Here is a 16,161-nt window from a genome sequence, read left to right on the forward strand (position 1 = left end):
TAACATCTCTCTCTACCTCTATTTCAGCATTCAAAAAGTTAACATCATTCTGATTTTCTTGGTCAATTTAGCAGATGTCTTGTGCGATCAAGACTTTATGTGACAACAAATGTGATGTGCCCATATATGGACATGATGATGTCATATCACTTCCATATTTAGGCACATCACACAGAACATTAGACTTCCTTTATACTGTATCCTGGTTGGATCAGTATTTTGCACATAAAGATATTAAGGATTTATATGCTGTTTTGGTAGGCCTACTCATTTAATCTTAATTAAATTAAACTTGGGTTTCTCATGTACAGGATCCTGACACGATCAATTCCATATTTTTTTTATTCAACTCTCAACCTATTATTTATATGAATACTGTATACTATTACATATTCGTAGTTCTGAAATATCCATAACATCTTTAGGACAAAATCTATTTGTACTAACTGAGCATTTGTAATTGAGAAGCAGTGTTTTGGGCAATGTTATTGCACATATTCTTACTAATAACTAATTCCTTGTCTTGTTTTATGAACTAGTTACGGTTTTATGACTCATTTAGGTTGCTCTTAGCATTCGGTAATATCAATTTCAACATAACATGAATCATTTCATACATCCTGAATCTCTAGGTTTTGGCGGTAAACACATTTTAAGATTTCGGACAGGTAAACATACAAACTGAGTTACAATTCTTCTTGGAATTAGCAAGAGTAGTTATTTATTTAGCAGAACGTATATCCTGCTACACAAATAAAAATGTGTGTACGCATTCTTTTAGAAAGAAAAACAATTTTATAGGATATTACCAACATAATTAAAACATATGTCAGCCCAGTCTTTTGTTGGTGAAAAAATGATAATGGTCAAATTCACACTGTGGTCTTTCTGCAATTTATCCTATCTTACAAAAATGTTAAGAAATGTGCATATAATGTTTTACCCCAATACACAAACCCTGTTCAATATAACATTTATAGTTATTTTGAGAGTTTAAAAAAATTTATATCACCTATATTTTGATTTGTTGCTTTTGCACTTGAAATCAATAAGTGATTTCTGAAATTCTTAACCTTAAATATGATTTTATTCAAGCCTCAGGTGTTGTGAGTACTATTTAAACCATGCTAGTTAGGATAGTTCCATCAATTTATTCTAGGCCTTTGGGTATGTATGTCTTGATTGGAAGCACAAGGTCCCTCTTTACATTTAGCATAATCTCCATTTTCTTTCGGCAAGATTTTAATAAGCATAATTTCATCCTGACAACCTTTCCCTGTATTCCCTGTCATATTTTTCATGAAAGTATACTGATTTTGAAATGTTTTACAAACTTTATATCTTATATAAAGACTGTGTTATGAGTTCTGCATTGAATCAGATATTTCAAAAATTGTTTATAACGCTGTTCCCATTGAAGGAGTATTAGTACTATGCTTAGAAATTTATGTTCAAACAACATTATTATATTATGAAAGTTATTTTTTGTTCAAATGGTTAATTCAAATGGTACCTTACAGTAGATCCATTTCCATTTATTTTATCTTGTTTGAATCAAGCATGGATATGTTGATTAAAGTTTGCGGTGTGTCAAGCCTTCGTCATCACAATGTTTAAGGAGGTTTTTCCATCAATCTCTGAAGTACTTGTTTCCGTTGAGGAGTTACCAGGGTGGTAAAAGCTAGCTGTATTTATATGTCAACACGCAGCACTTTACACCTAAGCTCACTAATTGTATATCTTGGCCAGATATTTAAAATGTGTACTGTAATGTGTTGATGCCATACCACTTAAGGGGATGAAAAATGGCTGTATCTTCCAAGGTAGACTGTAATATCTTTCAGGTGTCTTGTTTGCTTTCAAAGTTCATATGTCAGATTTTTTACAGAATTGCATTAGGTGTTGAAAAAGGGTGATTAGTGTAGAATGAAATAGATAGGATTTTACACATCACTAGGGAGGTATATCCAATCCCATGGGTACCTGTATGTACACAATTTGTACACTGAAACATTGTTCGCTTGCATGTGTTTTTAAATTACAATGTTATGATGTGAATACCAAGATAATGCCTTGTATAAAAAAGTAATAGAATTTATAATTCACCAACATGAATATTTAATAGTACAGATCCAGATTGATAATATTTTTACATTTCTTGAAAAATTTATTTAATACCGAAATATATTTTTTTCCAGTTCTTAAGGAGTATGCTTGATTTCTCCAAAAAAGCATAATGGTCTCTTGTAGGCATACTAGGTTCCCTTAGGTATAAATTCAAGCAATTTTACATATCATTAAAATTCCTTATATAGACTACAATACACTATACTATGAATTTTCATAAATCTACATTTTTAATGTTGTCTGAATATGTTTAAGCGTCTACAGATGGTGTTTCAAACAGCCATATATATTATACTTGTTCACGGTCCTTATAGATGGTGTATCAAACAGCCACAAATTATACATGATCAGGGCCCTTATAGATGGTCTTTCACACAGGCACATTCTGTATTATTTATGAACATCACGATTCCTTGATCATATGCCTCTTCACATTAAAAATTCAGTCAATGGCTAATAAATCATAACAAGCAGACCGACTATACATCAATATTAAAATGTCCGAATTGAAATGTATTTCCACAATCTTAACACGTTTAGAAAGCATTCGTCATCGAGTGATTACAGATGATTATACGGTCCTCAAATATGGCCATCTTAACGGTGAAAATACAATTTTGTCCATTTCTTAAAATAACTCTTTAAAAGCTGTTTTGTAGGAAATTGAAATAGCTAAAATTAACAAATATACTAGTTCAACCTTTCAGAGAAACAAACGCCACAGCAAAATAATTATTCAACATTTTAGATTATTTATTAAAAGAATTTTTTATGTAGAAAAGTGTTTTGATTAATTTATTTAGAATTTGGTAAGGTTCTTGATCTCACATGGTATCACATTGGCCAATATATTTACTGTATTATAGCTGGCAGTTTTGAAGTGCATTTACATTAATGACTTTAAAGAAGGGAATCTTCTTAATGATATAGACATATTTATGTTTGTGTATCTGGTTTTGAGACTTTAAAGCTTTAAATGGTACCACTGTGTCTTTAATAGTCCATTAAATCCTATCAAACGTAATGAATTATACAATTAATCAGACAAAAAAAGAATACAGAGTTTCACTCAAGCAATGTGTCAAATATTTTTTTCGTAGAAACCGCTTGAATTAAATTTGGCATGATGAATCTCTAGATATAGAATAAATTTATTCTTAAATGTATATTTGAAGATTAGTAGTAGAAGTACTTATATATGATATTGATCAAGTTGACATTAAATCAAGTTGAGTTGACATCAAAACAAAATTACAATGTTGGTTTTTTCACTACCACCACTATCACCATTATCAGGTTTTGTAATATTTCTTTCCAAATATTTCCAAATATGTGTCATTTTCCACTTTTATGCTTCCTTCTTATTCCAGATCATGTCCTCTTCTTCCAGTCTTTGTCCTCTTTTTCCAGTTTTTGTCCTCTTTTTCCAGTTTTTGTCTTCCAGATCCTGTCCTCTTTTTGCATATCTTGTCCTCTTCTTCCAGTTTTTGTACTTTTCCATTTTTTTGTCATCTTCTTTCAGTTTTTGTTCTTCTTCTAGATCTTGTCCACTTCTTTCAGTTTTTGTTCTTCTTCTAGATTTGTCCTCTTCTTCCAGTTTTTGTTCTTCTTGATCTTGTCCTCTTTTTCCAGTTTTTTTGTCCTACCTTCTTATTCCAGATCTTCTTCTGTTAGTCAGGTTTTTGGCTGCTTCTTAGTTGTTTTGTTATCTACTTTCAAATTTATAAGAAGCATATTGTAGTTGTCAAGAATTACTATGAATGGTTCACATTCAAACTTCTATTAATGCTAATTGTATGATGATCTGTTTTTGGCCTCTCCCTCATGTACATCTGGTCATCATAGCGTTCTTCTTCTTATCTTCTTCCATCAATATTTAATAGTTTCGGACTTAATATCTTCAAACTTATACTTCAATTCTAGATTACGTTGATTGGTATTTCATCTTTTGATAAATTGTCTTTCAGAAAAATGATCAGATAAGATAGATAGCCTTTAAAGTACGTCACTCGAATTTGTCTAATTTCTTTGTATTAAGTAACTGAGCGCTTGGTCCATAATCCATTCATTGTCAATAATAATAATTACTTTTTTCAACGTGGTAATGATTAATACATGAACGTTAGTAATTTAATTTTTTTATTAATAATAAAAAAGTACAACCAACCATGGTGTTTTATAGTATTATAATGAAAGCTTTAAACAATTTTGGCCAAGCATTTCATATTTGCAAAATAAAAAGAGAGGGATCTGAAGTCTATTGTGGCAAGGATGAGGTAGAACCAAACTATAAATATAGAATTTCTTTCTTCTTGGTTTGTAATGAACTGTATCTGAAAGAAAGTCAGAATTGGAATAAGGGGATTGGCCACCTCCTTCTATTGGATGAGGTATTGAAATGTAATGCAAGTTTTTTCAGAATTTTTGACAACCCTGTCTGTGACAATATTACATGGCGTTAATAAATTGTATATACAATGAAGAATGCCAGAATTGTAATATATTTTTTCCATATTATATTAGACATTTATATGATATTTTCAAATTTTTATTACTGACATTAAATTGAAATGCAATATAGCAGAGAACTTAAACAAAGATATCCATGAGTAGTCGTCGTCAACTGACTAGCAGCAACTTTAATTAATTAAAAAACAGCATAATTTCACCATGATTGTTATATTGTTTAATTATTTATGATGAAGAATTGTAATGCATCATTCGCTCTTAGAAAGAATAGGATTTCTTCAAAAGCAGAATTGAGCATGTGACTATATTTTGTCATTTGTTGTGTTGTGCCAGATTGCATCTATGTGGCATGATCAAGCATTCTGACTCTGTAGGATCTGAACCCATGAGTTGGAATTAGTAGACAAGAACCAAACTCTCATACTTTTCTTAGCTTTAATAAAAACGATAATGAATGATCATTTACATTACATTAAGTATACACTGTATGAATAATCCCGAAGTAAGTAGCCTAGTAATCATCAATTATAGACATTAAATACCTAACAATTTATACCTATTCTCGTTATTACTATACAGTACAACAATACAATAATATATCATGCTTTTCCATTATTCCTTATGACTGTCCTCTACTTAAGAAAACTAATAAAAACTGGAAAATATATTAAACAGCTAGTCACAACAGAAATGAAAATGAACTGTCAAATATACAAGAAAAATAGTATTTTATGTCATTCATTGTTTTTGAATTTGAAAGGAAATGAACTGATATTTGTTGAGAATTTCAAAATATTATTGATAAATATTCTTTTTTTTTATATGTTATGATGAAAATGTACTTCATACAATTCATACAAAGAGAGCAATATAAGTTTAAATTGGCAATTTTAATATTTAATATTTAAATTTAACTAAATATAGCCTTGAGTTCTATTAATTTAATGTAAGTGTATTACTTTAATACTTACTGCCTAGGCTTATTTTATCATATATGTTTACATTGACTACTTAACTGCTTGTTGCACCATGTACAAGTTGTCTGTTCTCACAAGCTGTCTGCTTTCTGCTCTCTCTCTGCGACAAGTTGATGACAAAATTCTGTTTGTGAGAACAGACTGAGACTGAGTCAAACCCATCATGTCATAGCAGGGTCATGTCAGAGTTCAACTTACCAATTTCATTGGTGCCTTCATATTCTTGAATTCTTTTTTAATATCGTTATATCATGAGTTCGAATCCAACTTCAACTCCTTTGGCAAAACACTTACATTTTCCTCTTTCCACCCATGTGTATAAATGAGTACCCGGTTAGATCACAACTTTGCGCAGATTACAAGCTGCATTATGGGAGTATGTTTCCATACATGTTTAACCCAAAACAAATTATCGGGGTAATAATGTTAAGTGCTTAGCATTGTGCAATAAGCGCTATATAAGAACGAATATTATTATTATTCATATTGGTGCTATATTCTTAAAAATTCCTTTTTGAAAATCAGCAATTATAAACAGTACATAAAACATATATTAAATTTTCCAGCTTTATTCACTGTTATCTGATTAGCCACAATAACATTGGTGCCATATTAAAACTAACATTAGATTATCTTATTAAAATAAAATAGTACATAGATATTATTTCATAATGTTTGTGTCTACATTCACCTTTCTAATTCTCTTTTGATTCTACATTTGTCTACAATTTCAAATTAGTTTCTATAGTTTCATAACTATTCAAATTATTCGTCGCCTATTTATTTTATAATCATTATCTTGTATATATCTGATCTACCATATTTCTTGTAATCTCCATACATTTCTATAATTGCCTCTCACTCATCTGACGAGGCAAATAATTATTATAAAATGAATGCACTTTTTGGTGGAGACCTAGTTTATTGTAAACGGTTTCAACCTCTTAAACATGCATAAGAATTCATGTTCTCTTTCTGTAATCTATATTGATGTTGTTTCAAGTTTTCCTTGTATCTTCATCACAATTTTATCATTTCAAATTTATATTAGTGTTGAGCTTTATATGTTAGTAAAATATCTTCTTTTAGTCCATATAATTTCTATGACGGGGCTCTTTTTACATCTTTTTTTGTTTGCTTTTTTCAGTTTTTTAAGTCACACTTATGGCAATAACCTTATATACTTTCCTTGCCATTCCGTGTAATAAAAATGTGCACTTCTGTGAAAATATTTTTTTCCACAAAAAAATGATTCAGTCGATCTTTTGGTATCTATACTAATCTTGTGTGCATAAATGGGGTTTTACATTTTATCTATATTCAATCTATACCTTTATTCTAACATATCGCTTCTCCATTTCAATATAAAATTCTCTTTTCTCGTGAGAGCCATATCACCCTTATTTCCATAACGGTACATATCAAATTGAATTACTGTAGATCCATATAGTTGGATGGTTGTTACAACATATGTAAATGTAAGAGAACAAATTTGTATATATTTATGGTTCCCAAGTGATCCCTGTTTCATTTTCAATATTGATTTATTTCACGTTAAATTAGCAAGCAGACATTGTGTTTGTAATATTCCATTTGAAAGACTCGCTAACTTTATTGGCAAAATTGGCAAAATAAACAAGAATATATAAGGAACTGGGGATTAAAAGCCTCAATTACGTTCTTAGATTGACTACCATGGCTAATGTTCAAAATGTTTTAAGCTTACAGAATGTTTATCTTCATCTTTTTTTACTTTTTTTGTTTTCAACTATGACTGTTACAACCATTCCTGTCATCATCATCCTTGTTGCCCCATCATCCTCATCATTGTTGTTGGCACCAACCCAATGGTCCTCATCTTTGTTGCCACAATTTCCATCATCCTTGTTGCCCTGTCGTCTTCATCACTGGTGTTGGCACCAACCCGATCGTCGTAATCACATAATTGTTACCACCCTCCCTCGCATCATCCTTGTTGCCCCGTCGTCCTCATCATTGTTTTTGGCACCATCGCCATTCTCATCTTTGTTGCCACCCTCCTCATTGTCATTGTTGCCACCCTCCCTGGCATCATCATCCTTGTTGCCCCAATCGTCCTCATCATTGTTGTTGGCACCATTCCCATTCTGATCTTCGTTGCCACCCTCCACCTTGTCATCAATGTTGGCACCATCCCCGGCATCATCATCCTTGTTGCCCCATCGTCCTCATTGTTGTTTGCACCAACCCGATGGTCCTCATTTTTGTTGCCAACAACTTTCCACTATGAATACTGTTGTGAGTTTGCCACCGACCTCATTATAATCATCATCATTACATTTGGTTTGCATTATAGATTATTTTCAAGTAATTTTTAGTTATCCGCTTGGTAGAGCGGATAACTCCTTGTTACTGTATGGGATCAATATTTTTGGTTATCCGCAACTTAGTTGCGGATAACCCATGTGATTGTAAATATCTTTTTTTTCATCTTCATCTTCTTTGTTATTCTTCTTTCTTTCCCGGATTTTTGTGCGTTGCATATCCCCTATTGCTTGTGAATATATCTTTTGTATAACTTTGTCATTATATGGACATTTACCTGAAGTTGTGCACCTCCATATTTTTAATGACGTTAGAGTCGCGCAGCGTAAGTTACGCGCAATTTTATGAATTTCAATGATAGGTCATAGATTATAAACCAAAAGTCATTTTGTATTGACACTTGGTAAAAATTTAAGTCATATCAAGGGCAAACTTTCTATGGATTAAAAATGACATGTTTCACAAGAAGTTACGCGCGCACGCGCATTTAAAATTGAAAAATGCGCAAAATTAATTTCTAATCAACTTTCTACGCTGATCATGACATTTTGAGCATGTAAAAAATTCCCACGCGCGCGAAAAAAATTACGCGTAAGGTGCGCACGGAGCATAAAAATCATGTGTTTTTTTCTTGAATTATGATTTTACAGCCTTTCTTAGTCATTTTAAAAAAGATTTACATCATTTCAAATTAAAATGACGTCATACGAACACGTTGATTTAGACCATTTGCGCGCGTTTTAGTTGCAAAAGTGACAAAATTTTGTCCAAATTTTGCCTATTTTGAATCTATTATAGCTCCTCAGGATCAACCGTTAACCCCAATTTTTTTAATTTAAAGCCCCATTCCCTACGTTTTTTAGATCTAATTTAAGATCACAAACTATATTTAATGTAAAAATAATACTATATGGTCCTATTGCGATAACTTTTTTCGTCTTTAAACGGTTAAAAATGTGAAAAATAAGTCGATTCTAATAATTATAGCGGCCCGCTATAAATCCCAAAATGCATTGCGCGCGGATTGATATTTTTGTTTTTCACCTGTAATTCGCCCACTTTTCGATCGATCGTGAGGCCAAAACAAATGGAAGACTCCTAACTTTTCAGCGAAAATACCGGGTTTTCCCCAATTTGTATCAACGGAGTCTGGCAAAAATAGAAAGACAATTAATGCAGCAACTATACAACATCAGGCTAGGTATATAGCTCGCGTACGATGTTCGTACGTTACCGATGTTTACCAGCTAGGCCTACAAAACTAAGCCTAGCTAGGCTAGGCCTAAGACCGTCCACGAGAGGTCGATCGCCGCAAGCTACTTAGGTAGTGCATTGTTTCTCACTTTTTATCATAATTTACCATAAAACGTACATTTAAGACAAGAAATGACATGGTTTAATGTTTTTAAAGTGATATATATGTATTATTTTCCAAAAAACGTCCAAAATTGCAGGGAAGGGGTCTTTAATATAGAAGCAGATATGTTGTAGATATGAATTCATGCAGAATCTTTACCCCTCGGATGTTATGACGTCATCGTATGGCCAAACGAATGTAAAATATTGGATTTTTGACTGTTTCGTTATTGCTCATTACATTAAATAGAGCGCATCTCGCTTATACGTATTCCATTTCCTCATATATTTTAATACTGTCTAGGTCAATCAACTATCTTTCGCATGAGTTAAAAATATTTTAATTTTTATGACGTCATCATGTCTAAAAATGTAAATAACGTGGGTCACCTATTTTCATCTTTACAGTAAATTTCAATCTGTTATAACTCGTCAGAATAAAAAGTGATAAACATGATTAAAACGTTTTCTGGAAGCTATTGGATTGTAGATACAAATTCATGTGAATATTTTGCCAATCATATGTTGTGACGTCATCATATGGCCAGTTGAATTCAAAAAGTCATATTTTCATCTCTTGCGTAAAAGTTCATTGCGTTTAAACGAGAGCGCATCTCACTTTTACGTGCTCAAAATTCTTCAAATTTGTATTAATGTAATTATTTAGATAATTATCTTCAAAAATTGTTATCTTTATATGTCAATTTGATGACGTCATCTTGTTAATAATTGGATTTAAAAGATGGGTCTCGTAATTTCGTCTATGCTGCACTGTATATAACATATACAGTGTATTCTGTAAATACTGTAATATGCTGTATGCTACATATTAGGTACAATTCAGCACTGTAAACATATTTAATTCATGTCATAGGATGGCATAATAATTGTCGGCGTTCATATATTTTTAACGTATGTGCATGTTGCGTTTGCGCGGATAACCCGAACTCGTCAAAGTGACGAGTTCAAATCTAGTTTTTCTGTATTATTCTTGGATCCTTCCTTCCTTTTTGTGAGTCGCGTTTCTCTAAAATCTGTAAACATAACATTTCATAACTTTGACAACATATGGGCATTTACGTGAAGTTGTGCACCTCCTATTTTTGAATGACGTCATAGTTGCGCAACGTGACTTACGCGCAATTTTATGAATTTCAATGATTGATTATAGATTAAAAACCAAAAGTCATTTAGTATTGACACTTTGACAAAATTTAAGTCATATCAGGGGCAAACTTTCTACGGATTAAAAATGGCATGTTTCACAAGAAGTTACGCGTGCACGCGCATTTAAAATTTCAAAATGCGCAAAATTAATTTCTAATCAACTTTTTATGCGTTTCTTGTCATTTTGAGCATGTCAAAAATTCCCACGGGCGCGCAATTTTTTACGCACGCGGTGCGCACGTAGCGTTAAAAACATATTTTTTTCTCTTGAATTATATTTTTCAAGTCTTTCCTAGTAATTTTGAAAACAATTTAGACCTTTTCCAGTTTAAATAACGCCATACGAACACGTTGAATTAGACAATTCGTGCGCATTTTTTATGAAAAAGCTTAAAAAATCGTCAAAATTATGTCTTTTTTTAAACAGTCATAGTTTCTAAAGTAAACCGTGAACCGTTTATTTTTATTACAAAATCTAGAAGTTGATGAGTTGTAGATATCGGATCATGCATCGATAAGGCTAAAAAAACATTGTGACGTCATCGTATGGCCACACGAATGTAAAATATAGGATTTTTGTCTCTTTCGTTATTGCTCATCACATTCAATGGAGCGCATCACGCTTATCTGTATTCCTTTTTCTCCTAAATTTATATATTGTGTAGGTCAATCAACTTTCTTTAGCATGAGATAAAAATATTTTAATTTTTATGACGTCATCATGCCTAAAAATTTTAATTACGTGGGTCATTAATTTCATCTTTACAGTAAATTTTAATCTGTAATAGCTCGTAAGAATAAAATGTGATAATCACGATTAAAACGTTTTCTGGAAGCTATTGGATTGTAGATACGAATTCATGTAAACATTTTGCCAATCGGATGTTGTGACGTCATCATATGGCCAGTTGAATAAAAAAAGTCGTATTTTCATATTTTGCGTAATAGTTCATCACATTTAAAAGGGTGCGCATCTATATTTTACGTATTCAAATTTCTTCTACACGTTAATATGTTGTTCCTGAGATAATTTCCTCCAGAAATTGCTATTTAAGTGTTTCATTTTGATACCGTCGCCATGTTAAAAATTGGAATAAATGGCGGGTCCCGTAATTTCACCTATTCTACACTGTATGTAATATGTATACAGATTATACTCTTTGCATGTATATACTATATGACACAAATTGACAGAATTCAGCACTAACAGCATATCATATTCTTCAGTTCTTGTCATAATGCCATAATCTTTATCTGTGTGCAATATTCCAACGTATGACGTGCACGTGGCGTTTGTCGTTGTGCGGATAACTAACTCGTCAAAGTGACGAGTTTCATGTCTAGTTTTTCTAGTAATTTCCTGACTAATTCAAACCTATTATCATCCATTCGTACAGTCATACATTCATGTAGATTTCACCCATCAAAATCAATACCAAACAAATCTACTGGCCATAATAATCACAAATATTTATAGCTCTCCGGATTCTTCTATTGATGTTATTGCATTCAAAGTTACTGGCCCATGACAATCTTAAGGCACATTAATATGAAGCAACAATATCATATGTATTTCCTTCTATCCTTCGATGTGCATGCCTGACGGCAAGAAGCTTTATATCGGAAATCACAGATAATTCTTTCTACCATTCATACATCATAGAAAACCTAATAGCGTAGATCTATATATTCAGCGGCAAGCACCTGAAGATTGCGGTACTCCTCATAAAACAGCCTGTAGTACATTCGAATTTTATAACTATAGCATCTTTTTCATTTATAGATTTATATATATTTATATTCATTATAGTATATTGACTTGCACTGATGAAGGGCTAGTGTTGCTCTGAAAGCTCTGCTAATTTTTCTGGCTGTTTTACTTTATTGTTTTGATTTATCTTTTTGCTTATTTTATTTTGTCTCCAGCCACTGATACCCACAGCATTGTCATTTTTTCAGTAATTTGCCTTTGGATTTATATTCATTATACTGTAGTATGTATTTATCTAGCACACATCTAAGAGGGGGTCCATTTAGCTACTAAAAATGATCCAATAAAAAGACACAATACATCAGATACCAATAAGGCAATAATGATTCTTTAAACTTGTGCATTGATGTTTTCTATACAACAAGTGTAAAAAGTACATGAACATGATCGATTGATATCATTCTTTATATAATAATACTTTCACAATGGTTGTATTATTGTCTGTTGCTTAGAAACTGTATACCCCCTAGATGTGTTTTATTAGAATGTTTCCTTATGTTTACCATAATTGGCCATGAAATAATAATAAAATAATATTTACTTTTATTGTAGTTATATTTATTTAGCCAATATCTTTACATTTACAAATAATACAGTATATATGGTATTTTTAACCAATCAAATTTGTAAACGAATGTTAATATAAGAATTTAAAAAATTGATATTATACTGTTGAGCAGCTATTAAATAACAAGTGCACTAAACAATTTCTCTTCTTTCTTCTTTAATTTTTATTTAAATTAAAACCTATTTTGTTTTAAGAGAGTGAGAGTTTATACCAAAGTCTTGGTACGATACCGGTATTTTTATTTGCAGTTATTAATGTATATTTTGATTTTTACTCTGGCAGTAAATATTCTTGTTGCTAGATTTGGTAAGATCTGAATTTAATCTAATACTCTCAAGGCTCCTAGGTTATTATGATGGACTATTATGTCCACAAAATAGCACTAATGATATTATAATATACCGTCTTTACTCAAATCAGATAGCAAATTTACGTTGATTCGGTTGACCCTGTATTAACTAGGTTTAGCTGCAACTCATCAAGCCTTACATATTTTTTCATCACTTCAAGTAATCTTGGCTTAATGAATTAATGAATTATTTTACATAGAAATCATGAATAATTCATGAGAATGCTGGTCGCCATAACGATACTGAATATATATTGAATTTATATAATGAGGATACGGAAAAATGAAACAAGTTAGCCTTGATTAGTCTCTTATGTCCAGTCACAAATATCTAATTAATTAATTCAGAATATTCCTTAGTTGATAATAAGTTTTAGAATACATCATTATAGATGTATGAAATCCTTTGATCCACATGACAACCGCAGAATGAACATATTGACACGATTTCTCTTAAAAAAGACTGTTTTAAAGAATAAATTTATAAATAGTCTCAGCAATTGAATCGGAAATTTAATCAAATTTTCCTACAGCAGCCTCATTTTGAGAATTTAATTTAAATATATTACAGAATTCAATATAAATATAGAGTTTATTGAAAAAGTAATAAAATCTTGGAAATGAAAAATTCTATGATAAGCAGAATATTGAAGTTGTAAAAATGTTTGAAATTGGTTTTGTTATTAAAGTATTTTATAAAATGAAAAGAACAACCCTGTTTCATCCCCACACATTTTGGTGATGATACGTTTTGTGATTTATTAAATGAGATATATAAATGCAATACACTAATCTGAGATGAAAAATTGATATCGTTTACTATATTATTCTATTGCCAGCTCTTTTTTTTGTATTCGAACATATTCCTCTTAAAATATAAAGGTCTTTAAAAATAACCCAAATAAAATTACTACATTTGTTATTTGTGTAAATAAAATTGAGTAATTGTACATTTGCATTTATAATTATTACAGTTTACTATAAAAGGAAAAAAACCTCTTTTGAGGCAACTGTGTGGAATTTTGAAACCCTAATTTGATATAAAATGAACGGCACTAATAAATGTGTAAGGAAATATTGACAATTTAATTAAATTTATTGATATCATATACAAAGATCTCATTTTATTCTTTTCCTTCAAACCGAATTTCAATCTCAAAATATTTTCATTTATATATTAGGTATAGCATTGAAAATGCACTAACTTCTTCTTAACCTCAATTCAGTTCTTAGTTCATCCCAGCGCATAGATATATTATTTAATGCTTTATATAAATCTACCACCATTAGGGCAATGTTTAATGAGAGATCCGGAGCGTTATTCCCCAAGATTGTCGTTAAGAAGATTAATTAAAAAAGGTTAATCAAGGTTATGTGTACTTAATTGCTTCTTAAAATACAATGGAAAAATATAATTATGTAAAATAAATTGAATTTCTTTAAATTTATGGTCTACGTGGCTTTTATTGTCAAAGAGAATTCTGGAAAGGTTTCATCATAAATTTTATGTAAAGCTCTGTCTACACTAAACTTTATGTGACAAAAAAATGTGATGTGCCCATATATGGACATTATGATGTCATATCACTAACATATTTAAGCTTTTTCAAGCTAGTTTGATAGTGCAGACAGAGCTTTAGAATACACATTCATATGATTTTTTATATAAATAATATTCATAAACAAAAATGTATGTTTCTTATTTCAGAAATCTTTCTGAAATAAAATACCTCCTAAAATATATCGTCATACTTGAGAAAATGATATTATATTTAGTACATTATTTATCATTTTTTTTGTGCAATTTTCTTACTATGAGTGAAAAAAAACCCCTTTAAACTATTATAAGTTTTTTCAAACAAGTGTGTAGGCGGGGTTTTTTTCAAGTTCAAATTATATAGGGAACTACGGAAGGAAACTGACATCATTGTTGGTTTAGAAAATTACATTAGTATTATATTTTGAGAGATTGTAGGTAAGGTACAATAGAACAGACACGTAGTTGTAAAGTTATGTAACTCGGACATCTGGTGTGTTAGTCTTCCGTAACTATCATTTAAATTAAGCTTTTTACTTGGTATTTGTAGTACAGGGTTTTTAAATCTCCAGTCTAGTCAATCCCTTTAGAGAATCGTGGTTGGTTGTGTAATAGTCCTAGGAGATGCTTATGAAACCAAACTGGGCATCTGTATGTATTACACATTGTATGTAAATTACTATGATATCACTGAGATATATTTTTGCTTGACTTTATTAGGAGATAAAAAGATGGAAATAAACAATGTTGAGACATTTTTTATACATTTATTTCCTCTTTCAAACAGGCTTTTAGTCGTGGTTTAAACCAAATTAATACCTTTTCTCCAAAGATATTAAATTTTAACAGAGAAACACTTAAAGCTTCCATTAACATGCTGTATAAATAATTAAATAAGTGAAATATAGTAAAAGATGCGATTATGAAAAAAGGGCTCCCTAAATATGACTTGTACTTGGAACTCTATGTTTTATATACAGGTGCCCTACAATTGAGTCACTTGGGTGTATATATGTAATAATAATTTTTATACTGTATATATTAAGGATAATGTTGGGTATGCCTCATTGATTCCACTAATGTTCACATCTGCTTCCACTAGCATATCTCGGCCAAACTAAATTGTCCTTCGCCTATTTCTCGGTAGCCAACGGCACAACTGATAGTCAAACTTCACATTCATTCATAGGAAATAAGCGAATGCAAGACTATTTGAGTCTTGTTTATTCAATGGTAGATAGACTTGCATGAAATATGCACAACTTAAAGCAAAATGGTAAAAATAACAGAATTGAATTGGTAATTGGAATAATATTGAATACTATTGGACAAGACTAGAGAATGTGTGTGATATAACGATGTTACTTTTTATACCATGAGACCAGAGAATGTGAATATGTTATGGATTTTAGAATTCATTATGTATTTTTTCATGAAATATTAAATTTATTAGTACTACATCATTATAATCATTACTATCATCTTCCTCATTTTCATATAAATATTCTATCTTCATCTAAATCTTCAACAAATAGG

At 31.0% G+C, this 16,161-nt stretch overlaps 1 protein-coding gene across 5 annotated transcripts in view; it reads left to right on the forward strand.

Moving 5' to 3' along the window:
* The window catches only part of LOC144855979 (synapsin-like), a 229,404-nt gene that overhangs the window by 29,997 nt on the left and 183,246 nt on the right, over positions 1–16,161 (forward strand). The window lies entirely within an intron of this gene.

Source organism: Antedon bifida, chromosome 11 (genome assembly GCF_963402885.1).
Source record: "Antedon bifida chromosome 11, ecAntBifi1.1, whole genome shotgun sequence".
Lineage (NCBI taxonomy): Eukaryota > Metazoa > Echinodermata > Crinoidea > Comatulida > Antedonidae > Antedon > Antedon bifida.